We start from the raw sequence: 26,490 nt of genomic DNA, 5'->3' as shown, positions 1-26,490 counted from the left end.
TTAAATTATTCAAAGCATCTTAAGATAGCTTTATAATAAGCATTAAACACAAATAGTGCAAGCACCTTCAAAGAATCTGCTTACTTTCTGAAATTTTCTTAAGATTCAGTATTGTGAAAAAATGGATGATTGTGAAACAAAATCAAAATGCTGTGACCCGTTTTCGAAATGGGGTTGCTGCAGCCACAACGCAGAGTACTAACTACTATACAATCACGGCAATTTAAGCGAGCCAGGTAGGAGTCGAACCTACAATCTTCTGATGTATAGTCAGACGCGTTATCCATTGCCCACTGTTCCAGGTGTCTTGTAGCAATTGAAGAGTCTTTCCTGTTTTTGAGCCTGTTTTAAAGTTTTATGGTTATTGAAGTATATACAGAATCACATTTTGGAAATTGACTGTACACTATCTGCAGGGATTGTTTCCCAAAAATGTTTTAGGTACAATAATCCTTGGGACTGCTAAAAGATCTTTACAAAATTTAATGAACTTACTCAGACAGAGCCCAAACATTCTTCTTTCCTGAATTCTAGAATTTATGTCAAATTCCCAGTCCTTTAGTAAAATAATTCACAATTAAATTATTCAAAGCATGTTAAGATAGCTTTATAATAAGCATTAAACACAAATAGTGCAAGCACCTTCAAAGAATCTGCTTACTTTCTGAAATTTTCTTAAGATTCAGTATTGTGAAAAAATGGATGATTGAGAAACAAAATCAAAATGCCGTGACCCGGATTCGAACCGGGGTTGCTGCGGCCACAACGCAGAGTACTAACCACTATACGATCATGGAAATTTTAGCGAGCCAGGTAGGAGTAGAACCTACAATCTACAGATCCATAGTCAGACACGTTATCCATTGCCCACTGTCCCGGGTGTCTTGTAGTAATTGAAGTGTCTTTCCTGTTTTCGAGCCTGTTTTCAGAATTTTATGGTTATTGAAGTATATACAGAATCACATTTTGGAAATTGACTGTACACTATCTGCAGGGATTGCTTCCCAAAAACGTTTTAGGTAAAATAATAATTGTGACTGCTAAAAGATCTTTAAAAAATGTGATGAACTTACTCTGACAGAGCCCAAACATTCTTCTTTCCTGAATTCTAGAATTTATGTCAAATTCCCAGTCCTTTAGTACAATAATTCACAATTAAATTATTCAAAGCATGTTAAGATAGCTTTATAATAAGCATTAAACACAAATAGTGCAAGCACCTTCCAAGAATCTGCTTACTTTCTGAAATTTTCTTAAGGTTCAGTATTGTGAAAAAATGGATGATTGAGAAACAAAATCAAAATGCCGTGACCCAGATTCGAACCGGGGTTGCTGCGGCCACAACGCAGAGTACTAACCACTATACGATCACGGCAATTTAAGCGAGCCAGGTACGAGTCGAACCTACAAACTTATGATCCATAGTCAGACACGTTATCCATTGCGCCACTGGCCCAGGTGCCCTGTCGTAATTGAAGTGTCTTTCCTGTTTTTGAGCCTGTTTTAAAGTTTTATGGTTATTGAAGTATATACAGAATCACATTTTGGAAATTGACTGTACACTATCTGCAGGGATTGATTCCCAAAAACGTTTTAGGTACAATAATCCTTGTGACTGCTAAAAGATCTTTAAAAAATGTAATGAACTTACTCAGACAGAGCACAAACATTCTTCTTTCCTGAATTCCAGAATTTATGTCAAATTCCCAGTCCTTTAGTAAAATAATTCACAATTAAAATATTCAAAGCATGTTAAGATAGCTTTATAATAAGCATTAAACAAAAATAGTGCAAGCACCTTCAAAGAATCTGCTTACTTTCTGAAATTTTCTTAAGATTCAGTATTGTGAAAAAATGGATGATTGAGAAACAAAATCAAAATGTCGTGACCTGTTTTCGAACCGGGGTTGCTGCGGCCACAATGCAGAGTACTAACCACTATGTGATCAAGGCAATATAAGCGAGCGAGGTAGGAGTCGAACCTACAATCTTCTGATGCATAGTCAGACGCGTTATCCATTGCGTCACTGGCCAACGTGTTTTGTAGTAAATGAAGTCTCTTTCCTGTTTTTGAGCCTATTTTCAGAGTTTTATGGTTATTGAAGTATATACAGAATCACATTTTGGAAATTGACTGTAGACTATCTGCAGGGATTGTTTCCCAAAAACGTTTTAGGTAAAATAATAATTGTGACTGCTAAAAGATATTTCAAAAATGTGATGAACTTACTCAGAAGGAAGCCCAAACATTCTTCTTTCCTGAATTCTAGAATTTATGTCAAATTCCCAGTCCTTTAGTACAATAATTCACAATTAAATTATTCAAAGCATGTTAAGATAGCTTTATAATAAGCATTAAACACAAATAGTGCAAGCACCTTCAAAGAATCTGCTTACTTTCTGAAATTTTCTTAAGATTCAGTATTGTGAAAAAATGGATGATTGAGAAACAAAATTAAAATGCCGTGACCCGGATTCGAACCGGGGTTGCTGCGGCCACAACGCAGAGTACTAACCACTATACGATCACATCAATTTAAGCGAGCCAGGTAGGAGTCCAACCTACAAACTTATGATCCATAGTCAGACGCGTTATCCATTGCCCACTGTTCCAGGTGCCCTGTAGTAATTGAAGTGTCTTTCCTGTTTTTGAGCCTGTTTTAAAGTTTTATGGTTATTGAAGTATATACAGAATCACATTTTGGAAATTGACTGTACAGTATCTGCAGGGATTGTTTCCCAAAAATGTTTTAGGTACAATAATCCTTGTGACTGCTAAAAGATCTTTAAAAAATTTAATGAACTTACTCAGACAGAGCCCAAACATTCTTCTTTCCTGAATTCTAGAATTTATGTCAAATTCCCAGTCCTTTAGTAAAATAATTCACAATTAAATTATTCAAAGCATGTTAAGATAGCTTTATAATAAGCATTAAACACAAATAGTGCAAGCACCTTCAAAGAATCTGCTTACTTTCTGAAATTTTCTTAAGATTCAGTATTGTGAAAAAATGGATGATTGAGAAACAAAATCAAAATGCCGTGACCCGGATTCGAACCGGGGTTGCTGCGGCCACAACGCAGAGTACTAACCACTATACGATCACGGCAATTTTAGTGAGCCAGGTAGGAGTAGAATCTACAATCTACAGATCCATAGTCAGACACGTTATTCATTGCCCACTGTCCCGGGTGTCTTGTAGTTATTGAAGTGTCTTTCCTGTTTTCGAGCCTGTTTTCAGAATTTTATGGTTATTGAAGTATATACAGAATCACATTTTGGAAATTGACTGTACACTATCTGCAGGGATTGTTTCCCAAAAACGTTTTAGGTAAAATAATCCTTGTGACTGCTAAAAGATCTTTAAAAAATGTGATGAACTTGCTCTGACAGAGCCCAAACATTCTTCTTTCCTGAATTCTAGAATTTATGTAAAATTCCCAGTCCTTTAGTACAATAATTCACAATTAAATTATTCAAAGCATGTTAAGATAGCTTTATAATAAGCATTAAACACAAATAGTGCAAGCACCTTCAAAGAATCTGCTTACTTTCTGAAATTTTCTTAAGGTTCAGTATTGTGAAAAAATGGATGATTGAGAAACAAAATCAAAATGCCGTGACCCGGATTCGAACCGGGGTTGCTGCGGCCACAACGCAGAGTACTAACCACTATACAATCACGGCAATTTAAGCGAGCCAGGTAGGAGTCGAACCTACAAACTTTTGATCCATAGTCAGACACGTTATCCATTGCGCCACTGGCCCAGGTGCCCTGTAGTAATTGAAGTGTCTTTCCTGTTTTTGAGCCTGTTTTAAAGTTTTATGGTTATTGAAGTATATACAGAATCACATTTTGGAAATTGACTGTACACTATCTGCAGGGATTGATTCCCAAAAACGTTTTAGGTACAATAATCCTTGTGACTGCTAAAAGATCTTTCAAAAATGTAATGAACTTACTCAGACAGAGCACAAACATTCTTCTTTCCTGAATTCCAGAATTTATGTCAAATTCCCAGTCCTTTAGTAAAATAATTCACAATTAAATTATTCAAAGCATGTTAAGATAGCTTTATAATAAGCATTAAACACAAATAGTGCAAGCACCTTCAAAGAATCTGCTTACTTTCTGAAATTTTCTTAAGATTCAGTATTGTGAAAAAATGGATGATTGAGAAACAAAATCAAAATGTCGTGACCTGTTTTCGAACCGGGGTTGCTGCGGCCACAACGCAGAGTACTAACCACTATGCGATCAAGGCAATATAAGTGAGCCAGGTAGGAGTCGAACCTACAATCTTCTGATCCGTAGTCAGACGCGTCATCCATTGCGCCACTGGCCGACGTGTTTTGTAGTAATTGAAGTGTCTTTCCTGTTTTTGAGCCTATTTTCAGAGTTTTATGGTTATTGAAGTATATACAGAATCACATTTTGGAAATTGACTGTAGACTATCTGCAGGGATTGTTTCCCAAAAACGTTTTAGGTAAAATAATAATTGTGACTGCTAGAAGATATTTCAAAAATGTGATGAACTTACTCAGAAGGAAGCCCAAACATTCTTCTTTCCTGAATTCTAGAATTTATGTCAAATTCCCAGAACTTTAGTACAATAATTCACAATTAAATTATTCAAAGCATGTTAAGATAGATTTATAATAAGCATTGAACACAAATAGTGCAAGCACCTTCAAAGAATCTGCTTACTTTCTGAAATTTTCTTAAGATTCAGTATTGTGAAAAAATGGATGATTGAGAAACAAAATCAAAATGCCGTGACCCGGATTCGAACCGGGGTTGCTGCGGCCACAACGCAGAGTACTAACCACTATACGATCATGGAAATTTTAGCGAGCCAGGTAGGAGTAGAACCTACAATCTACAGATCCATAGTCAGACACGTTATCCATTGCCCACTGTCCCGGGTGTCTTGTAGTAATTGAAGTGTCTTTCCTGTTTTCGAGCCTGTTTTCAGAATTTTATGGTTATTGAAGTATATACAGAATCACATTTTGGAAATTGACTGTACACTATCTGCAGGGATTGCTTCCCAAAAACGTTTTAGGTAAAATAATAATTGTGACTGCTAAAAGATCTTTAAAAAATGTGATGAACTTACTCTGACAGAGCCCAAACATTCTTCTTTCCTGAATTCTAGAATTTATGTCAAATTCCCAGTCCTTTAGTACAATAATTCACAATTAAATTATTCAAAGCATGTTAAGATAGCTTTATAATAAGCATTAAACACAAATAGTGCAAGCACCTTCCAAGAATCTGCTTACTTTCTGAAATTTTCTTAAGGTTCAGTATTGTGAAAAAATGGATGATTGAGAAACAAAATCAAAATGCCGTGACCCAGATTCGAACCGGGGTTGCTGCGGCCACAACGCAGAGTACTAACCACTATACGATCACGGCAATTTAAGCGAGCCAGGTACGAGTCGAACCTACAAACTTATGATCCATAGTCAGACACGTTATCCATTGCGCCACTGGCCCAGGTGCCCTGTCGTAATTGAAGTGTCTTTCCTGTTTTTGAGCCTGTTTTAAAGTTTTATGGTTATTGAAGTATATACAGAATCACATTTTGGAAATTGACTGTACACTATCTGCAGGGATTGATTCCCAAAAACGTTTTAGGTACAATAATCCTTGTGACTGCTAAAAGATCTTTAAAAAATGTAATGAACTTACTCAGACAGAGCACAAACATTCTTCTTTCCTGAATTCCAGAATTTATGTCAAATTCCCAGTCCTTTAGTAAAATAATTCACAATTAAAATATTCAAAGCATGTTAAGATAGCTTTATAATAAGCATTAAACAAAAATAGTGCAAGCACCTTCAAAGAATCTGCTTACTTTCTGAAATTTTCTTAAGATTCAGTATTGTGAAAAAATGGATGATTGAGAAACAAAATCAAAATGTCGTGACCTGTTTTCGAACCGGGGTTGCTGCGGCCACAATGCAGAGTACTAACCACTATGTGATCAAGGCAATATAAGCGAGCGAGGTAGGAGTCGAACCTACAATCTTCTGATGCATAGTCAGACGCGTTATCCATTGCGTCACTGGCCAACGTGTTTTGTAGTAAATGAAGTCTCTTTCCTGTTTTTGAGCCTATTTTCAGAGTTTTATGGTTATTGAAGTATATACAGAATCACATTTTGGAAATTGACTGTAGACTATCTGCAGGGATTGTTTCCCAAAAACGTTTTAGGTAAAATAATAATTGTGACTGCTAAAAGATATTTCAAAAATGTGATGAACTTACTCAGAAGGAAGCCCAAACATTCTTCTTTCCTGAATTCTAGAATTTATGTCAAATTCCCAGTCCTTTAGTACAATAATTCACAATTAAATTATTCAAAGCATGTTAAGATAGCTTTATAATAAGCATTAAACACAAATAGTGCAAGCACCTTCAAAGAATCTGCTTACTTTCTGAAATTTTCTTAAGATTCAGTATTGTGAAAAAATGGATGATTGAGAAACAAAATTAAAATGCCGTGACCCGGATTCGAACCGGGGTTGCTGCGGCCACAACGCAGAGTACTAACCACTATACGATCACATCAATTTAAGCGAGCCAGGTAGGAGTCCAACCTACAAACTTATGATCCATAGTCAGACGCGTTATCCATTGCCCACTGTTCCAGGTGCCCTGTAGTAATTGAAGTGTCTTTCCTGTTTTTGAGCCTGTTTTAAAGTTTTATGGTTATTGAAGTATATACAGAATCACATTTTGGAAATTGACTGTACAGTATCTGCAGGGATTGTTTCCCAAAAATGTTTTAGGTACAATAATCCTTGTGACTGCTAAAAGATCTTTAAAAAATTTAATGAACTTACTCAGACAGAGCCCAAACATTCTTCTTTCCTGAATTCTAGAATTTATGTCAAATTCCCAGTCCTTTAGTAAAATAATTCACAATTAAATTATTCAAAGCATGTTAAGATAGCTTTATAATAAGCATTAAACACAAATAGTGCAAGCACCTTCAAAGAATCTGCTTACTTTCTGAAATTTTCTTAAGATTCAGTATTGTGAAAAAATGGATGATTGAGAAACAAAATCAAAATGCCGTGACCCGGATTCGAACCGGGGTTGCTGCGGCCACAACGCAGAGTACTAACCACTATACGATCACGGCAATTTTAGTGAGCCAGGTAGGAGTAGAATCTACAATCTACAGATCCATAGTCAGACACGTTATTCATTGCCCACTGTCCCGGGTGTCTTGTAGTTATTGAAGTGTCTTTCCTGTTTTCGAGCCTGTTTTCAGAATTTTATGGTTATTGAAGTATATACAGAATCACATTTTGGAAATTGACTGTACACTATCTGCAGGGATTGTTTCCCAAAAACGTTTTAGGTAAAATAATCCTTGTGACTGCTAAAAGATCTTTAAAAAATGTGATGAACTTGCTCTGACAGAGCCCAAACATTCTTCTTTCCTGAATTCTAGAATTTATGTAAAATTCCCAGTCCTTTAGTACAATAATTCACAATTAAATTATTCAAAGCATGTTAAGATAGCTTTATAATAAGCATTAAACACAAATAGTGCAAGCACCTTCAAAGAATCTGCTTACTTTCTGAAATTTTCTTAAGGTTCAGTATTGTGAAAAAATGGATGATTGAGAAACAAAATCAAAATGCCGTGACCCGGATTCGAACCGGGGTTGCTGCGGCCACAACGCAGAGTACTAACCACTATACAATCACGGCAATTTAAGCGAGCCAGGTAGGAGTCGAACCTACAAACTTTTGATCCATAGTCAGACACGTTATCCATTGCGCCACTGGCCCAGGTGCCCTGTAGTAATTGAAGTGTCTTTCCTGTTTTTGAGCCTGTTTTAAAGTTTTATGGTTATTGAAGTATATACAGAATCACATTTTGGAAATTGACTGTACACTATCTGCAGGGATTGATTCCCAAAAACGTTTTAGGTACAATAATCCTTGTGACTGCTAAAAGATCTTTCAAAAATGTAATGAACTTACTCAGACAGAGCACAAACATTCTTCTTTCCTGAATTCCAGAATTTATGTCAAATTCCCAGTCCTTTAGTAAAATAATTCACAATTAAATTATTCAAAGCATGTTAAGATAGCTTTATAATAAGCATTAAACACAAATAGTGCAAGCACCTTCAAAGAATCTGCTTACTTTCTGAAATTTTCTTAAGATTCAGTATTGTGAAAAAATGGATGATTGAGAAACAAAATCAAAATGTCGTGACCTGTTTTCGAACCGGGGTTGCTGCGGCCACAACGCAGAGTACTAACCACTATGCGATCAAGGCAATATAAGTGAGCCAGGTAGGAGTCGAACCTACAATCTTCTGATCCGTAGTCAGACGCGTCATCCATTGCGCCACTGGCCGACGTGTTTTGTAGTAATTGAAGTGTCTTTCCTGTTTTTGAGCCTATTTTCAGAGTTTTATGGTTATTGAAGTATATACAGAATCACATTTTGGAAATTGACTGTAGACTATCTGCAGGGATTGTTTCCCAAAAACGTTTTAGGTAAAATAATAATTGTGACTGCTAGAAGATATTTCAAAAATGTGATGAACTTACTCAGAAGGAAGCCCAAACATTCTTCTTTCCTGAATTCTAGAATTTATGTCAAATTCCCAGAACTTTAGTACAATAATTCACAATTAAATTATTCAAAGCATGTTAAGATAGATTTATAATAAGCATTGAACACAAATAGTGCAAGCACCTTCAAAGAATCTGCTTACTTTCTGAAATTTTCTTAAGATTCAGTATTGTGAAAAAATGGATGATTGAGAAACAAAATCAAAATGGCGTGACCCGGATTCGAACCGGGGTTGCTGCGGCCACAACGCAGAGTACTAACCACTATACGATCACGTCAATTTAAGCGAGCCATGTAGGAGTCGAACCTACAATCTACAGATCCATAGTCAGACACGTTATCCATTGCCCACTGTCCCGGGTCTCTTGTAGTAATTGAAGTGTCTTTCCTGTTTTTGAGCCTGTTTTCAGAATTTTATGGTTATTGAAGTATATACAGAATCACATTTGGGTAATTGACTGTACACTATCTGCAGGGATTGTTTCCCAAAAACGTTTTAGTTAAAATAATCTCTGTGACTGCTAAAAGATCTTTAAAAAATGTGATGAACTTACTCAGACAGAGCCCAAACATTCTTCTTTCCTGAATTCCAGAATTTATGTCAAATTCCCAGTCCTTTAGTACAATAATTCACAACTAAATTATTCAAAGCATGTTAAGATAGCTTTATAATAAGCATTAAACACAAATAGTGCAAGCACCTTCAAAGAATCTGCTTACTTTCTGAAATTTTCTTAAGATTCAGTATTGTGAAAAAATGGATGATTGAGAAACAAAATTAAAATGCCGTGACCCGGATTCGAACCGGGGTTGCTGCGGCCACAACGCAGAGTACTAACCACTATACGATCACGTCAATTTAAGCGAGCCAGGTAGGAGTCCAACCTACAAACTTATGATCCATAGTCAGACGCGTTATCCATTGCCCACTGTTCCAGGTGCCCTGTAGTAATTGAAGTGTCTTTCCTGTTTTTGAGCCTGTTTTAAAGTTTTATGGTTATTGAAGTATATACAGAATCACATTTTGAAAATTGACTGTACAGTATCTGCAGGGATTGTTTCCCAAAAATGTTTTAGGTACAATAATCCTTGTGACTGCTAAAAGATCTTTAAAAAATTTAATGAACTTACTCAGACAGAGCCCAAACATTCTTCTTTCCTGAATTCTAGAATTTATGTCAAATTCCCAGTCCTTTAGTAAAATAATTCACAATTAAATTATTCAAAGCATGTTAAGATAGCTTTATAATAAGCATTAAACACAAATAGTGCAAGCACCTTCAAAGAATCTGCTTTCTTTCTGAAATTTTCTTAAGATTCAGTATTGTGAAAAAATGGATGATTGAGAAACAAAATCAAAATGCCGTGACCCGGATTCGAACCGGGGTTGCTGCGGCCACAACGCAGAGTACTAACCACTATACGATCACGGCAATTTTAGTGAGCCAGGTAGGAGTAGAATCTACAATCTACAGATCCATAGTCAGACACGTTATTCATTGCCCACTGTCCCGGGTGTCTTGTAGTTATTGAAGTGTCTTTCCTGTTTTCGAGCCTGTTTTCAGAATTTTATGGTTATTGAAGTATATACAGAATCACATTTTGGAAATTGACTGTACACTATCTGCAGGGATTGTTTCCCAAAAACGTTTTAGGTAAAATAATCCTTGTGACTGCTAAAAGATCTTTAAAAAATGTGATGAACTTGCTCTGACAGAGCCCAAACATTCTTCTTTCCTGAATTCTAGAATTTATGTAAAATTCCCAGTCCTTTAGTACAATAATTCACAATTAAATTATTCAAAGCATGTTAAGATAGCTTTATAATAAGCATTAAACACAAATAGTGCAAGCACCTTCAAAGAATCTGCTTACTTTCTGAAATTTTCTTAAGGTTCAGTATTGTGAAAAAATGGATGATTGAGAAACAAAATCAAAATGCCGTGACCCGGATTCGAACCAGGGTTGCTGCGGCCACAACGCAGAGTACTAACCACTATACAATCACGGCAATTTAAGCGAGCCAGGTAGGAGTCGAACCTACAAACTTTTGATCCATAGTCAGACACGTTATCCATTGCGCCACTGGCCCAGGTGCCCTGTAGTAATTGAAGTGTCTTTCCTGTTTTTGAGCCTGTTTTAAAGTTTTATGGTTATTGAAGTATATACAGAATCACATTTTGGAAATTGACTGTACACTATCTGCAGGGATTGATTCCCAAAAACGTTTTAGGTACAATAATCCTTGTGACTGCTAAAAGATCTTTCAAAAATGTAATGAACTTACTCAGACAGAGCACAAACATTCTTCTTTCCTGAATTCCAGAATTTATGTCAAATTCCCAGTCCTTTAGTAAAATAATTCACAATTAAATTATTCAAAGCATGTTAAGATAGCTTTATAATAAGCATTAAACACAAATAGTGCAAGCACCTTCAAAGAATCTGCTTACTTTCTGAAATTTTCTTAAGATTCAGTATTGTGAAAAAATGGATGATTGAGAAACAAAATCAAAATGTCGTGACCTGTTTTCGAACCAGGGTTGCTGCGGCCACAACGCAGAGTACTAACCACTATGCGATCAAGGCAATATAAGCGAGCCAGGTAGGAGTCGAACCTACAATCTTCTGATCCGTAGTCAGACACGTCATCCATTGCGCCACTGGCCGACGTGTTTTGTAGTAATTGAAGTGTCTTTCCTGTTTTTGAGCCTATTTTCAGAGTTTTATGGTTATTGAAGTATATACAGAATCACATTTTGGAAATTGACTGTAGACTATCTGCAGGGATTGTTTCCCAAAAACGTTTTAGGTAAAATAATCATTGTGACTGCTAAAAGATATTTCAAAAATGTGATGAACTTACTCAGAAGGAAGCCCAAACATTCTTCTATCCTGAATTCTAGAATTTATGTCAAATTCCCAGTACTTTAGTACAATAATTCACAATTAAATTATTCAAAGCATGTTAAGATAGATTTATAATAAGCATTGAACACAAATAGTGCAAGCACCTTCAAAGAATCTGCTTACTTTCTGAAATTTTCTTAAGATTCAGTATTGTGAAAAAATGGATGATTGAAAAACAAAATCAAAATGGCGTGACCCGGATTCGAACCGGGGTTGCTGCGGCCACAACGCAGAGTACTAACCACTATACGATCACGTCAATTTAAGCGAGCCATGTAGGAGTCGAACCTACAATCTACAGATCCATAGTCAGACACGTTATCCATTGCCCACTGTCCCGGGTCTCTTGTAGTAATTGAAGTGTCTTTCCTGTTTTTGAGCTTGTTTTCAGAATTTTATGGTTATTGAAGTATATACAGAATCACATTTGGGTAATTGACTGTACACTATCTGCAGGGATTGTTTCCCAAAAACGTTTTAGGTAAAATAATCTCTGTGACTGCTAAAAGATCTTTAAAAAATGTGATGAACTTACTCAGACAGAGCCCAAACATTCTTCTTTCCTGAATTCCAGAATTTATGTCAAATTCCCAGTCCTTTAGTACAATAATTCACAACTAAATTATTCAAAGCATGTTAAGATAGCTTTATAATAAGCATTAAACACAAATAGTGCAAGCACCTTCAAAGAATCTTCTTACTTTCTGAAATTTTCTTAAGATTCAGTATTGTGAAAAAATGGATGATTGTGAAACAAAATCAAAATGCTGTGACCTGTTTTCGAACCGGGGTTGCTGCAGCCACAACGCAGAGTACTAACCACTATACGATTACGTCAATTTAAGCGAGCCAGGTAGGAGTCAAACCTACAAACTTATGATCCGTAGTCAGACACGTTATCCATTGCGCCACTGGCCCAGGTGCCCTGTAGTAATTGAAGTGTCTTTCCTGTTTTTGAGCCAGTTTTGGAGTTTTATGGTTATTGAAGTATATACAGAATCACATTTTGGAAATTGACTGTACACTATCTGCAGGGATTGTTTCCCAAAAATGTTTTAAGTACAATAATCCTTGTGACTGCTAAAAGATCTTTAAAAAATGTGATGAACTTACTCTGACAGAGCCCAAACATTCTTCTTTCCTGAATTCTAGAATTTATGTCAAATTCCCAGACCTTTAGTACAATAATTCACAATTAAATTATTCAAAGCATGTTAAGATAGCTTTATAATAAGCATTAAACACAAATAGTGCAAGCACCTTCAAAGAATCTGTTTACTTTCTGAAATTTTCTTAAGATTCAGTATTGTGAAAAAATGGATGATTGAGAAACAAAATCAAAATGCCGTGACCCGGATTCGAACCGTGGTTGCTGCGGCCACAACGCAGAGTACTAACCACTATACGATCACGGCAATTTAAGCGAGCCAGGTAGGAGTCGAACCTACAAACTTATGATCCATAGTCAGACACGTTATCCATTGCGCCACTGGCCCAGGTGCCCTGTAGTAATTGAAGTGTCTTTCCAGTTTTTGAGCCAGTTTTGGAGTTTTATGGTTATTGAAGTATATACAGAATCACATTTTGGAAATTGACTGTACACTATCTGCAGGGATTGCTTCCCAAAAACGTTTTAGGTAAAATAATCCTTGTGACTGCTAAAAGATCTTTAAAAAATGTGATGAACTTACTCAGACAGAGCCCAAACATTCTTCTTTCCTGAATTCCAGAATTTATGTCAAATTCCCAGTCCTTTAGTACAATAATTCACAATTAAATTATTCAAAGCATGTTAAGATAGCTTTATAATAAGCATTAAACACAAATAGTGCAAGCACCTTCAAAGAATCTGTTTACTTTCTGAAATTTTCTTAAGATTCAGTATTGTGAAAAAATGGATGATTGAGAAACAAAATCAAAATGTCGTGACCTGTTTTCGAACCGGGGTTGCTGCGGCCACAACGCAGAGTACTAACCACTATGCGATCAAGGCCATATAAGCGAGCCAGGTAGGAGTCGAACCTACAATCTTCTGATCCGTAGTCAGATGCGTTATCAATTGCGCCACTGGCCCACGTGTTTTGTAATAATTGAAGTGTCTTTCCTGTTTTTGAGCCTATTTTCAGAGTTTTATGGTTATTGAAGTATATACAGAATCACATTTTGGAAATTGACTGTAGACTATCTGCAGGGATAGTTTCCCAAAAACGTTTTAGGTAAAATAATAATTGTGACTGCTAAAAGATATTTAAAAAATGTGATGAACTTACTCAGAAGGAAGCCCAAACATTCTTCTTTCCTGAATTCTAGAATTTATGTCAAATTCCCAGTACTTTAGTACAATAATTCACAATTAAATTATTCAAAGCATGTTAAGATAGCTTTATAATAAGCATTAAACACAAATAGTGCAAGCACCTTCAAAGAATCTGCTTACTTTCTGAAATTTTCTTAAGATTCAGTATTGTGAAAAAATGGATGATTGAGAAACAAAATCAAAATGCCGTGACCCGGATTCTAACCGGGGTTGCTGCGGCCACAACGCAGAGTACTAACCACTATACGATCACGTCAATTTAAGCGAGCCAGGTAGGAGTCGAACCTACAAACTTATGATCCGTAGTCAGACACGTTATCCATTGCGCCACTGGCCCAGGTGCCCTGTAGTAATTGAAGTGTCTTTCCTGTTTTTGAGCCAGTTTTGGAGTTTTATGGTTATTGAAGTATATACAGAATGCCATTTTGGAAATTGACTGTACACTATCTGCAGGGATTGTTTCCCAAAAACGTTTTAGGTAAAATAATCCTTGTGACTGCTAAAAGATCTTTAAAAAATGTGATGAACTTACTCAGACAGAGCCCAAACATTCTTCTTTCCTGAATTCCAGAATTTATGTCAAATTCCCAGTCCTTTAGTACAATAATTCACAATTAAATTATTCAAAGCATGTTAAGATAGCTTTATAATAAGCATTAAACACAAATAGTGCAAGCACCTTCAAAGAATCTGCTTACTTTCTGAAATTTTCTTAAGATTCAGTATTGTGAAAAAATGGATGATTGTGAAACAAAATCAAAATGCTGTGACCCGTTTTCGAAATGGGGTTGCTGCAGCCACAACGCAGAGTACTAACTACTATACAATCACGGCAATTTAAGCGAGCCAGGTAGGAGTCGAACCTACAATCTTCTGATCTATAGTCAGACGCGTTATCCATTGCCCACTGTTACAGGTGTCTTGTAGCAATTGAAGAGTCTTTCCTGTTTTTGAGCCTGTTTTAAAGTTTTATGGTTATTGAAGTATATACAGAATCACATTTTGGAAATCGACTGTACACTATCTGCAGGGATTGTTTCCCAAAAATGTTTTAGGTACAATAATCCTTGTGACTGCTAAAAGATCTTTAAAAAATGTAATGAACTTACTCAGAAGGAAGCCCAAACATTCTTCTTTCCTGAATTCTAGAATTTATGTCAAATTCCCAGTCCTTTAGTAAAATAATTCACAATTAAATTATTCAAAGCATGTTAAGATAGCTTTATAATAAGCATTAAACACAAATAGTGCAAGCACCTTCAAAGAATCTACTTACTTTCTGAAATTTTCTTAAGATTCAGTATTGTGAAAAAATGGATGATTGAGAAACAAAATCAAAATGCCGTGACCCGGATTCGAACCGGGGTTGCTGCGGCCACAATGCAGAGTACTAACCACTATACGATCACGGCAATTTTAGTGAGCCAGGTAGGAGTAGAACCTACAATCTATAGATCCATAGTCAGACACGTTATCCATTGCCCACTGTCCCGGGTGTCTTGTAATAATTGAAGTGTCTTTCCTGTTTTCGAGCCTGTTTTCAGAATTTTATGGTTATTGAAGTATATACAGAATCACATTTTGGAAATTGACTGTACACTATCTGCAGGGATTGTTTCCCAAAAACGTTTTAGGTAAAATAATCCTTGTGACTGCTAAAAGATCTTTAAAAAATGTGATGAACTTACTCTGACAGAGCCCAAACATTCTTCTTTCCTGAATTCTAGAATTTATGTCAAATTCCCAGTCCTTTAGTACAATAATTCACAATTAAATTATTCAAAGCATGTTAAGATAGCTTTATAATAAGCATTAAACACAAATAGTGCAAGCACCTTCAAAGAATCAGCTTACTTTCTGAAATTTTCTTAAGATTCAGTATTGTGAAAAAATGGATGATTGAGAAACAAAATCAAAATGCCGTGACCCGGATTCGAACCGGGGTTGCTGCGGCCACAACGCAGAGTACTAACCACTATACGATCACTGGAATTTAAGCGAGCCAGGTAGGAGTCGAACCTACAAACTTATGATCCATAGTCAGACACGTTATCCATTGCGCCACTGGCCCAGGTGCCCTGTAGTAATTGAAGTGTCTTTCCTGTTTTTGAGCCTGTTTTAAAGTTTTATGGTTATTGAAGTATATACAGAATCACATTTTGGAAATTGACTGTACACTATCTGCAGGGATTGATTCCCAAAAACGTTTTAGGTACAATAATCCTTGTGACTGCTAAAAGATCTTTCAAAAATGTAATGAACTTACTCAGACAGAGCACAAACATTCTTCTTTCCTGAATTCCAGAATTTATGTCAAATTCCCAGTCCTTTAGTAAAATAATTCACAATTAAATTATTCAAAGCATGTTAAGATAGCTTTATAATAAGCATTAAACACAAATAGTGCAAGCACCTTCAAAGAATCTGCTTACTTTCTGAAATTTTCTTAAGATTCAGTATTGTGAAAAAATGGATGATTGAGAAACAAAATCAAAATGTCGTGACCTGTTTTCGAACCGGGGTTGCTGCGGCCACAAAGCAGAGTACTAACCACTATGCGATCAAGGCAATATAAGCGAGCCAGGTAGGAGTCGAACCTACAATCTTCTGATCCGTAGTCAGATGCGTTATCCATTGCGCCACTGGCCCACGTGTTCTGTAGTAATTGAAGTGTCTTTCCTGTTTTTGAGCCTATTTTCAGAGTTTTATGGTTATTGAAGTATATACAGAATCACATTTTGGAAATTGACTGTAGACTATCTGCAGGGATTGTTTCCCAAATACGTTTTAGGTAAAATAATAATTGTGACTGCTAAAAGATATTTCAAAAATGTGATGAACTTACTCAGAAGGAAGCCCAAACATTCTTCTTTCCTGAATTCTAGAATTTATGTCAAATTCCCAGTACTTTAGTACAATAATTCACAATTAAATTATTCAAAGCATGTTAAGATAGCTTTATAATAAGCATTAAACACAAATAGTGCAAGCACCTTCAAAGAATCTGCTTACTTTCTGAAATTTTCTTAAGATTCAGTATTGTGAAAAAATTGATGATTGAGAAACAAAATCAAAATGCCGTGACCCGGATTCGAACCGGGGTTGCTGCGGCCACAACGCAGAGTACTAACCACTATACGATCACGGCAATTTAAGCGAGCCAGGTAGGAGTCGAACCTACAATCTACAGATCCATAGTCAGACACGTTATCCATTGCCCACTGTCCCGGGTCTCTTGTAGTAATTGAAGTGTTTTTCCTGTTTTTGAGCCTGTTTTCAGAATTTTATGGTTATTGAAGTATATACAGAATCACATTTTGGTAATTGACTGTACACTATCTGCAGGGATTGTTTCCCAAAAACGTTTTAGGTAAAATAATCCTTGTGACTGCTAAAAGATCTTTAAAAAATGTGATGAACTTACTCAGACAGAGCCCAAACATTCTTCTTTCCTGAATTCCAGAATTTATGTCAAATTCCCAGTCCTTTAGTACAATAATTCACAATTAAATTATTCAAAGCATGTTAAGATAGCTTTATAATAAGCATTAAACACAAATAGTGCAAGCACCTTCAAAGAATCTGCTTACTTTCTGAAATTTTCTTAAGATTCAGTATTGTGAAAAAATGGATGATTGAGAAACAAAATCAAAATGCCGTGACCCGGATTCGAACCGGGGTTGCTGCGGCCACAACGCAGAGTACTAACCACTATACAATCACGGCAATTTAAGCGAGTGAGGTAGGAGTCGAACCTACAAACTTATGATCCATAGTTAGACACGTTATCCATTGCGCCACTGGCCCAGGTGCCCTGTAGTAATTGAAGTGTCTTTCCTGTTTTTGAGCCTGTTTTAAAGTTTTATGGTTATTGAAGTATATACAGAATCACATTTTGGAAATTGACTGTACACTATCTGCAGGGATTGATTCCCAAAAACGTTTTAGGTACAATAATCCTTGTGACTGCTAAAAGATCTTTCAAAAATGTAATGAACTTACTCAGACAGAGCACAAACATTCTTCTTTCCTGAATTCCAGAATTTATGTCAAATTCCCAGTCCTTTAGTAAAATAATTCACAATTAAATTATTCAAAGCATGTTAAGATAGCTTTATAATAAGCATTAAACACAAATAGTGCAAGCACCTTCAAAGAATCTGCTTACTTTCTGAAATTTTCTTAAGATTCAGTATTGTGAAAAAATGGATGATTGAGAAACAAAATCAAAATGTCGGGACCTGTTTTTGAACCGGGGTTGCTGCGGCCTCAACGCAGAGTACTAACCACTATGCGATCAAGGCAATATAAGCAAGCCAGGTAGGAGTCGAACCTACAATCTTCTGATGCGTAGTCAGACGCGTTATCCATTGCGCCACTGGCCGACGTGTTTTGTAGTAATTGAAGTGTCTTTCCTGTTTTTGAGCCTATTTTCAGAGTTTTATGGTTATTGAAGTATATACAGAATCACATTTTGGAAATTGACTGTAGACTATCTGCAGGGATTGTTTCCCAAAAACGTTTTAGGTAAAATAATAATTGTGACTGCTAAAAGATATTTCAAAAATGTGATGAACTTACTCAGAAGGAAGCCCAAACATTCTTCTTTCCTGAATTCTAGAATTTATGTCAAATTCCCAGTCCTTAAGAAAAATAATTCACAATTAAATTATTCAAAGCATGTTAAGATAGCTTTATAATAAGCATTAAACACAAATAGTGCAAGCACCTTCAAAGAATCTGCTTACTTTCTGAAATTTTCTTAAGATTCAGTATTGTGAAAAAATGGATGATTGAGAAACAAAATCAAAATGCCGTGACCCGGATTCGAACCGGTGTTGCTGCGGCCACAACGCAGAGTACTAACCACTATACGATCACGGCAATTTAAGCGAGCCAGGTAGGAGTCGAACCTACAATCTACAGATTCATAGTCAGACGCGTTATCCATTGCGCCACTGGCCCACGTGTTTTGTAGTAATTGAAGTGTCTTTCCTGTTTTTGAGAATATTTTCAGAGTTTTATGGTTATTGAAGTATATACAGAATCACATTTTGGAAATTGACTGTAGACTATCTGCAGGGATTGTTTCCCAAAAACGTTTTAGGTAAAATAATAATTGTGACTGCTAAAAGATATTTTAAAAATGTGATGAACTTACTCAGAAGGAAGCCCAAACATTCTTATTTCCTGAATTCCAGAATTTATGTCAAAATCCCATATCCTTTAGTACAATAATTCACAATTAAATTATTCAAAGCATGTTAAGATAGCTTTATAATAAGCATTAAACACAAATAGTGCAAGCACCTTCAAAGAATCTGCTTACTTTCTGAAATTTTCTTAAGATTCAGTATTGTGAAAAAATGGATGATTGTGAAACAAAATCAAAATGCTGTGACCCGTTTTCGAACCGGGGTAGCTGCGGCCACAACGCAGAGTACTAACCACTATACGATCACGTCAATTTAAGCGAGCCAAGTAGGAGTCGAACCTACAAACTTATGATCCGTAGTCAGACACGTTATCCATTGCGCCACTGGCCCAGGTGCCCTGTAGTAATTGAAGTGTCTTTCCTGTTTTTGAGCCAGTTTTGGATTTTTATGGTTATTGAAGTATATACAGAATCACATTTTGGAAATTGACTGTACACTATCTGCAGGGATTGTTTCCCAAAAATGTTTTAGGTACAATAATCCTTGTGACTGCTAAAAGATCTTTACAAAATTTAATGAACTTACTCAGACAGAGCCCAAACATTCTTCTTTCCTGAATTCTAGAATTTATGTCAAATTCCCAGTCCTTTAGTAAAATAATTCACAATTAAATTATTCAAAGCATGTTAAGATAGCTTTATAATAAGCATTAAACACAAATAGTGCAAGCACCTTCAAAGAATCTGCTTACTTTCTGAAATTTTCTTAAGATTCAGTATTGTGAAAAAATGGATGATTGAGAAACAAAATCAAAATGCCGTGACCCGGATTCGAACCGGGGTTGCTGCGGCCACAACGCAGAGTACTAACCACTATACGATCACGGCAATTTTAGTGAGCCAGGTAGGAGTAGAACCTACAATCTACAGATCCATAGTCAGACACGTTATTCATTGCCCACTGTCCCGGGTGTCTTGTAGTTATTGAAGTGTCTTTCCTGTTTTCGAGCCTGTTTTCAGAATTTTATGGTTATTGAAGTATATACAGAATCACATTTTGGAAATTGACTGTACACTATCTGCAGGGATTGTTTCCCAAAAACGTTTTAGGTAAAATAATCCTTGTGACTGCTAAAAGATCTTTAAAAAATGTGATGAACTTACTCTGACAGAGCCCAAACATTCTTCTTTCCTGAATTCTAGAATTTATGTCAAATTCCCAGTCCTTTAGTACAATAATTCACAATTAAATTATTCAAAGCATGTTAAGATAGCTTTATAATAAGCATTAAACACAAATAGTGCAAGCACCTTCAAAGAATCTGCTTACTTTCTGAAATTTTCTTAAGGTTCAGTATTGTGAAAAAATGGATGATTGAGAAACAAAATCAAAATGCCGTGACCCGGATTCGAACCGGGGTTGCTGCGGCCACAACGCAGAGTACTAACCACTATACAATCACGGCAATTTAAGCGAGCCAGGTAGGAGTCGAATCTACAAACTTATGATCCATAGTCAGACACGTTATCCATTGCGCCACTGGCCCAGGTGCCCTGTAGTAATTGAAGTGTCTTTCCTGTTTTTGAGCCTGTTTTAAAGTTTTATGGTTATTGAAGTATATACAGAATCACATTTTGGAAATTGACTGTACACTATCTGCAGGGATTGATTCCCAAAAACGTTTTAGGTACAATAATCCTTGTGACTGCTAAAAGATCTTTCAAAAATGTAATGAACTTACTCAGACAGAGCACAAACATTCTTCTTTCCTGAATTCCAGAATTTATGTCAAATTCCCAGTCCTTTAGTAAAATAATTCACAATTAAATTATTCAAAGCATGTTAAGATAGCTTTATAATAAGCATTAAACACAAATAGTGCAAGCACCTTCAAAGAATCTGCTTACTTTCTGAAATTTTCTTAAGATTCAGTATTGTGAAAAAATGGATGATTGAGAAACAAAATCAAAATGTCGTGACCTGTTTTCGAACCGGGGTTGCTGCGGCCACAATGCAGAGTACTAACCACTATGCGATCAAGGCAATATAAGCGAGCCAGGTAGGAGTCGAACCTACAATCTTCTGATCCGTAGTCAGACGCGTTATCCATTGCGCCACTGGCCGACGTGCTTTGTAGTAATTGAAGTGTCTTTCCTGTTTTTGAGCCTATTTTCAGAGTTTTATGGTTATTGAAGTATATACAGAATCACATTTTGGAAATTGACTGTAGACTATCTGCAGGGATTGTTTCCCAAAAACGTTTTAGGTAAAATAATAATTGTGACTGCTAAAAGATATTTCAAAAATGTGATGAACTTACTCAGAAGGAAGCCCAAACATTCTTCTTTCCTGAATTCTAGAATTTATGTCAAATTCCCAGTACTTTAGTACAATAATTCACAATTAAATTATTCAAAGCATGTTAAGATAGATTTATAATAAGCATTGAACACAAGTAGTGCAAGCACCTTCAAAGAATCTGCTTACTTTCTGAAATTTTCTTAAGATTCAGTATTGTGAAAAAATGGATGATTGAGAAACAAAATCAAAATGCCGTGACCCGGATTCGAACCGGGGTTGCTGCGGCCACAACGCAGAGTACTAACCACTATACGATCACGTCAATTTAAGCGAGCCATGTAGGAGTCGAACCTACAATCTACAAATCCATAGTCAGACACGTTATCCATTGCCCACTGTCCCGGGTCTCTTGTAGTAATTGAAGTGTCTTTCCTGTTTTTGAGCCTGTTTTCAGAATTTTATGGTTATTGAAGTATATACAGAATCACATTTGGGTAATTGACTGTACACTATCTGCAGGGATTGTTTCCCAAAAACGTTTTAGGTAAAATAATCTCTGTGACTGCTAAAAGATCTTTAAAAAATGTGATGAACTTACTCAGACAGAGCCCAAACATTCTTCTTTCCTGAATTCCAGAATTTATGTCAAATTCCCAGTCCTTTAGTACAATAATTCACAACTAAATTATTCAAAGCATGTTAAGATAGCTTTATAATAAGCATTAAACACAAATAGTGCAAGCACCTTCAAAGAATCTTCTTACTTTCTGAAATTTTCTTAAGATTCAGTATTGTGAAAAAATGGATGATTGTGAAACAAAATCAAAATGCTGTGACCTGTTTTCGAACCGGGGTTGCTGCAGCCACAACGCAGAGTACTAACCACTATACAATCACGTCAATTTAAGCGAGCCAGGTAGGAGTCAAACCTACAAACTTATGATCCGTAGTCAGACATGTTATCCATTGCGCCACTGTCCCAGGTGCCCTGTAGTAATTGAAGTGTCTTTCCTGTTTTTGAGCCAGTTTTGGAGTTTTATGGTTATTGAAGTATATACAGAATCACATTTTGGAAATTGACTGTACACTATCTGCAGGGATTGTTTCCCAAAAATGTTTTAGGTACAATAATCCTTGTGACTGCTAAAAGATCTTTAAAAAATGTAATGAACTTACTCAGACAGAGCCCAAACATTCTTCTTTCCTGAATTCTAGAATTAATGTCAAATTCCCAGTCCTTTAGTAAAATAATTCACAATTAAATTATTCAAAGCATGTTAAGATAGCTTTATAATAAGCATTAAACACAAATAGTGCAAGCAGCTTCAAAGAATCTGCTTACTTTCTGAAATTTTCTTAAGATTCAGTATTGTGAAAAAATGGATGATTGAGAAACAAAATCAAAATGCCGTCACCCGGATTCGAACCGGGGTTGCTGCGGCCACAACGCAGAGTACTAACCACTATACGATCACGGCAATTTTAGTGAGCCAGGTAGGAGTAGAACCTACAATCTACAGATCCATAGTCAGACACGTTATCCATTGCCCACTGTCCCGGGTGTCTTGTAGTAATTGAAGTGTCTTTCCTGTTTTTGAGCCAGTTTTGGAGTTTTATGGTTATTGAAGTATATACAGAATGCCATTTTGGAAATTGACTGTACACTATCTGCAGGGATTGTTTCCCAAAAACGTTTTAGGTAAAATAATAATTGTGACTGCTAAAAGATCTTTAAAAAATGTGATGAACTTACTCAGACAGAGCCCAAACATTCTTCTTTCCTGAATTCCAGAATTTATGTCAAATTCCCAGTCCTTTAGTACAATAATTCACAATTAAATTATTCAAAGCATGTTAAGATAGCTTTATAATAAGCATTAAACACAAATAGTGCAAGCACCTTCAAAGAATCTGCTTACTTTCTGAAATTTTCTTAAGATTCAGTATTGTGAAAAAATGGATGATTGTGAAACAAAATCAAAATGCTGTGACCCATTTTCGAAATGGGGTTGCTGCAGCCACAACGCAGAGTACTAACTACTATACAATCACGGCAATTTAAGCGAGCCAGGTAGGAGTCGAACCTACAATCTTCTGATCTATAGTCAGACGCGTTATCCATTGCCCACTGTTACAGGTGTCTTGTAGCAATTGAAGAGTCTTTCCTGTTTTTGAGCCTGTTTTAAAGTTTTATGGTTATTGAAGTATATACAGAATCACATTTTGGAAATCGACTGTACACTATCTGCAGGGATTGTTTCCCAAAAATGTTTTAGGTACAATAATCCTTGTGACTGCTAAAAGATCTTTAAAAAATGTAATGAACATACTCAGAAGGAAGCCCAAACATTCTTCTTTCCTGAATTCTAGAATTTATGTCAAATTCCCAGTCCTTTAGTAAAATAATTCACAATTAAATTATTCAAAGCATGTTAAGATAGCTTTATAATAAGCATTAAACACAAATAGTGCAAGCACCTTCAAAGAATCTACTTACTTTCTGAAATTTTCTTAAGATTCAGTATTGTGAAAAAATGGATGATTGAGAAACAAAATCAAAATGCCATGACCCGGATTCGAACCGGGGTTGCTGCGGCCACAATGCAGAGTACTAACCACTATACGATCACGGCAATTTTAGTGAGCCAGGTAGGAGTAGAACCTACAATCTACAGATCCATAGTCAGACACGTTATCCATTGCCCACTGTCCCGGGTGTCTTGTAGTAATTGAAGTGTCTTTCCTGTTTTCGAGCCTGTTTTCAGAATTTTATGGTTATTGAAGTATATACAGAATCACATTTTGGAAATTGACTGTACACTATCTGCAGGGATTGTTTCCCAAAAACGTTTTAGGTAAAATAATCCTTGTGACTGCTAAAAGATCTTTAAAAAATGTGATGAACTTACTCTGACAGAGCCCAAACATTCTTCTTTCCTGAATTCTAGAATTTATGTCAAATTCCCAGTCCTTTAGTAAAATAATTCACAATTAAATTATTCAAAGCATGTTAAGATAGCTTTATAATAAGCATTAAACACAAATAGTGCAAGCACCTTCAAAGAATCTGCTTACTTTCTGAAATTTTCTTAAGATTCAGTATTGTGAAAAAATTTATGATTGAGAAACAAAATCAAAATGTCGTAACCTGTTTCCGAACCGGGGTTGCTGCGGCCACAAAGCAGAGTACTAACCACTATGCGATCAAGGCAATATAAGCGAGCCAGGTAGGAGTCGAACCTACAATCTTCTGATCCGTAGTCAGATGCGTTATCCATTGCTCCACTGGCCCACGTGTTTTGTAGTAATTGAAGTGTCTTTCCTGTTTTTGAGCCTATTTTCAGAATTTTATGGTTATTGAAGTATATACAGAATCACATTTTGGAAATTGACTGTAGACTATCTGCAGGGATTGTTTCCCAAATACGTTTTAGGTAAAATAATAATTGTGACTGCTAAAAGATATTTCAAAAATGTGATGAACTTACTCAGAAGGAAGCCCAAACATTCTTCTTTCCTGAATTCTAGAATTTATGTCAAATTCCCAGTACTTTAGTACAATAATTCACAATTAAATTATTCAAAGCATGTTAAGATAGCTTTATAATAAGCATTAAACACAAATAGTGCAAGCACCTTCAAAGAATCTGCTTACTTTCTGAAATATTGTTAAGATTCAGTATTGTGAAAAAATGGATGATTGAGAAACAAAATCAAAATGCCGTGACCCGGATTCGAACCAGGGTTGCTGCGGCCACAACGCAGAGTACTAACCACTATACGATCACGGCAATTTAAGCGAGCCAGGTAGGAGTCGAACCTACAATCTACAGATCCATAGTCAGACACGTTATCCATTGCCCACTGTCTCGGGTCTCTTGTAGTAATTGCAGTGTTTTTCCAGTTTTTGAGCCTGTTTTCAGAATTTTATGGTTATTGAAGTATATACAGAATCACATTTTGGTAATTGACTGTACACTATCTGCAGGGATTGTTTCCCAAAAACGTTTTAGGTAAAATAATCCTTGTGACTGCTAAAAGATCTTTAAAAAATGTGATGAACTTACTCAGACAGAGCCCAAACATTCTTCTTTCCTGAATTCCAGAATTTATGTCAAATTCCCAGTCCTTTAGTACAATAATTCACAATTAAATTATTCAAAGCATGTTAAGATAGCTTTATAATAAGCATTAAACACAAATAGTGCAAGCACCTTCAAAGAATCTGCTTACTTTCTGAAATTTTCTTAAGATTCAGTATTGTGAAAAAATGGATGATTGAGAAACAAAATCAAAATGCCGTGACCCGGATTCGAACCGGGGTTGCTGCGGCCACAACGCAGAGTACTAACCACTATACAATCACGGCAATTTAAGCGAGCCAGGTAGGAGTCGAACCTACAAACTTATGATCCATAGTCAGACACGTTATCCATTGCGCCACTGGCCCAGGTGCCCTGTAGTAATTGAAGTGTCTTTCCTGTTTTTGAGCCAGTTTTGGAGTTTTATGGTTATTGAAGTATATACAGAATCACATTTTGGAAATTGACTGTACACTATCTGCAGGGATTGTTTCCCAAAAATGTTTTAGGTACAATAATCCTTGTGACTGCTAAAAGATCTTTAAAAAATGTAATGAACTTACTCAGACAGAGCCCAAACATTCTTCTTTCCTGAATTCTAGAATTTATGTCAAATTCACAGTCCTTTAGTAAAATAATTCACAATTAAATTATTCAAAGCATGTTAAGATAGCTTTATAATAAGCATTAAACACAAATAGTGCAAGCACCTTCAAAGAATCTGCTTACTTTCTGAAATTTTCTTAAGATTCAGTATTGTGAAAAAATGGATGATTGAGAAACAAAATCAAAATGCCGTGACCCGGATTCGAACCGGGGTTGCTGCGGCCACAACGCAGAGTACTAACCACTATACGATCACGGCAATTTTAGTGAGCCAGGTATTAGTCGAACCTACAATCTACAGATCCATAGTCAGACACGTTATCCATTGCCCACTGTCCCGGGTGTCTTGTAGTAATTGAAGTGTCTTTCCTGTTTTCGAGCCTGTTTTCAGAATTTTATGGTTATTGAAGTATATACAGAATCACATTTTGGAAATTGACTGTACACTATCTGCAGGGATTGTTTCCCAAAAACGTTTTAGGTAAAATAATCCTTGTGACT

The 26,490-nt window shown here is 36.1% G+C and overlaps 23 non-coding genes across 23 annotated transcripts; all 23 read right to left on the bottom strand.

Annotated features, from left to right (window-relative positions):
• Positions 1-3,038: 3,038 nt before the first annotated feature.
• TRNAH-GUG (transfer RNA histidin (anticodon GUG)) lies at positions 3,039-3,110 on the bottom strand. Its single transcript has one exon. It is a non-coding gene; the product is annotated as a tRNA-His (tRNA).
• A 506-nt stretch (positions 3,111-3,616) lies between these two features.
• TRNAH-GUG (transfer RNA histidin (anticodon GUG)) lies at positions 3,617-3,688 on the bottom strand. The gene has a single exon. It is a non-coding gene; the product is annotated as a tRNA-His (tRNA).
• Positions 3,689-3,696: 8 nt separating this feature from the next.
• TRNAH-AUG (transfer RNA histidin (anticodon AUG)) lies at positions 3,697-3,769 on the bottom strand. The gene has a single exon. It is a non-coding gene; the product is annotated as a tRNA-His (tRNA).
• Positions 3,770-7,087: 3,318 nt separating this feature from the next.
• On the bottom strand, positions 7,088-7,159 carry TRNAH-GUG (transfer RNA histidin (anticodon GUG)). Its single transcript has one exon. It is a non-coding gene; the product is annotated as a tRNA-His (tRNA).
• Positions 7,160-7,665: 506 nt separating this feature from the next.
• On the bottom strand, positions 7,666-7,737 carry TRNAH-GUG (transfer RNA histidin (anticodon GUG)). Its single transcript has one exon. It is a non-coding gene; the product is annotated as a tRNA-His (tRNA).
• Positions 7,738-7,745: 8 nt separating this feature from the next.
• Positions 7,746-7,818, bottom strand: TRNAH-AUG (transfer RNA histidin (anticodon AUG)). Its single transcript has one exon. It is a non-coding gene; the product is annotated as a tRNA-His (tRNA).
• Positions 7,819-9,978: 2,160 nt separating this feature from the next.
• TRNAH-GUG (transfer RNA histidin (anticodon GUG)) lies at positions 9,979-10,050 on the bottom strand. The gene has a single exon. It is a non-coding gene; the product is annotated as a tRNA-His (tRNA).
• A 506-nt stretch (positions 10,051-10,556) lies between these two features.
• TRNAH-GUG (transfer RNA histidin (anticodon GUG)) lies at positions 10,557-10,628 on the bottom strand. Its single transcript has one exon. It is a non-coding gene; the product is annotated as a tRNA-His (tRNA).
• An 8-nt stretch (positions 10,629-10,636) lies between these two features.
• Positions 10,637-10,709, bottom strand: TRNAH-AUG (transfer RNA histidin (anticodon AUG)). The gene has a single exon. It is a non-coding gene; the product is annotated as a tRNA-His (tRNA).
• Positions 10,710-12,950: 2,241 nt separating this feature from the next.
• TRNAH-AUG (transfer RNA histidin (anticodon AUG)) lies at positions 12,951-13,023 on the bottom strand. The gene has a single exon. It is a non-coding gene; the product is annotated as a tRNA-His (tRNA).
• A 505-nt stretch (positions 13,024-13,528) lies between these two features.
• Positions 13,529-13,601, bottom strand: TRNAR-ACG (transfer RNA arginine (anticodon ACG)). The gene has a single exon. It is a non-coding gene; the product is annotated as a tRNA-Arg (tRNA).
• Positions 13,602-14,108: 507 nt separating this feature from the next.
• TRNAR-ACG (transfer RNA arginine (anticodon ACG)) lies at positions 14,109-14,181 on the bottom strand. Its single transcript has one exon. It is a non-coding gene; the product is annotated as a tRNA-Arg (tRNA).
• Positions 14,182-15,842: 1,661 nt separating this feature from the next.
• TRNAH-AUG (transfer RNA histidin (anticodon AUG)) lies at positions 15,843-15,915 on the bottom strand. Its single transcript has one exon. It is a non-coding gene; the product is annotated as a tRNA-His (tRNA).
• Positions 15,916-16,420: 505 nt separating this feature from the next.
• Positions 16,421-16,493, bottom strand: TRNAR-ACG (transfer RNA arginine (anticodon ACG)). Its single transcript has one exon. It is a non-coding gene; the product is annotated as a tRNA-Arg (tRNA).
• A 427-nt stretch (positions 16,494-16,920) lies between these two features.
• On the bottom strand, positions 16,921-16,992 carry TRNAH-GUG (transfer RNA histidin (anticodon GUG)). The gene has a single exon. It is a non-coding gene; the product is annotated as a tRNA-His (tRNA).
• A 506-nt stretch (positions 16,993-17,498) lies between these two features.
• Positions 17,499-17,570, bottom strand: TRNAH-GUG (transfer RNA histidin (anticodon GUG)). The gene has a single exon. It is a non-coding gene; the product is annotated as a tRNA-His (tRNA).
• Positions 17,571-18,736: 1,166 nt separating this feature from the next.
• TRNAH-AUG (transfer RNA histidin (anticodon AUG)) lies at positions 18,737-18,809 on the bottom strand. The gene has a single exon. It is a non-coding gene; the product is annotated as a tRNA-His (tRNA).
• Positions 18,810-19,815: 1,006 nt separating this feature from the next.
• TRNAH-GUG (transfer RNA histidin (anticodon GUG)) lies at positions 19,816-19,887 on the bottom strand. The gene has a single exon. It is a non-coding gene; the product is annotated as a tRNA-His (tRNA).
• A 506-nt stretch (positions 19,888-20,393) lies between these two features.
• On the bottom strand, positions 20,394-20,465 carry TRNAH-GUG (transfer RNA histidin (anticodon GUG)). Its single transcript has one exon. It is a non-coding gene; the product is annotated as a tRNA-His (tRNA).
• A 4,555-nt stretch (positions 20,466-25,020) lies between these two features.
• On the bottom strand, positions 25,021-25,092 carry TRNAH-GUG (transfer RNA histidin (anticodon GUG)). The gene has a single exon. It is a non-coding gene; the product is annotated as a tRNA-His (tRNA).
• Positions 25,093-25,598: 506 nt separating this feature from the next.
• TRNAH-GUG (transfer RNA histidin (anticodon GUG)) lies at positions 25,599-25,670 on the bottom strand. The gene has a single exon. It is a non-coding gene; the product is annotated as a tRNA-His (tRNA).
• Positions 25,671-25,678: 8 nt separating this feature from the next.
• Positions 25,679-25,751, bottom strand: TRNAH-AUG (transfer RNA histidin (anticodon AUG)). Its single transcript has one exon. It is a non-coding gene; the product is annotated as a tRNA-His (tRNA).
• Positions 25,752-26,176: 425 nt separating this feature from the next.
• On the bottom strand, positions 26,177-26,248 carry TRNAH-GUG (transfer RNA histidin (anticodon GUG)). The gene has a single exon. It is a non-coding gene; the product is annotated as a tRNA-His (tRNA).
• Positions 26,249-26,490: the final 242 nt, after the last annotated feature.

Source organism: Taudactylus pleione, unplaced genomic scaffold (genome assembly GCF_031769625.1).
Source record: "Taudactylus pleione unplaced genomic scaffold, aTauple2 ptg000551l, whole genome shotgun sequence".
Classification (NCBI taxonomy): domain Eukaryota; kingdom Metazoa; phylum Chordata; class Amphibia; order Anura; family Myobatrachidae; genus Taudactylus; species Taudactylus pleione.
The sequence above is the reverse complement of the archived record's forward strand: the minus strand, read 5'-3'. Positions and strand labels throughout refer to the sequence as shown.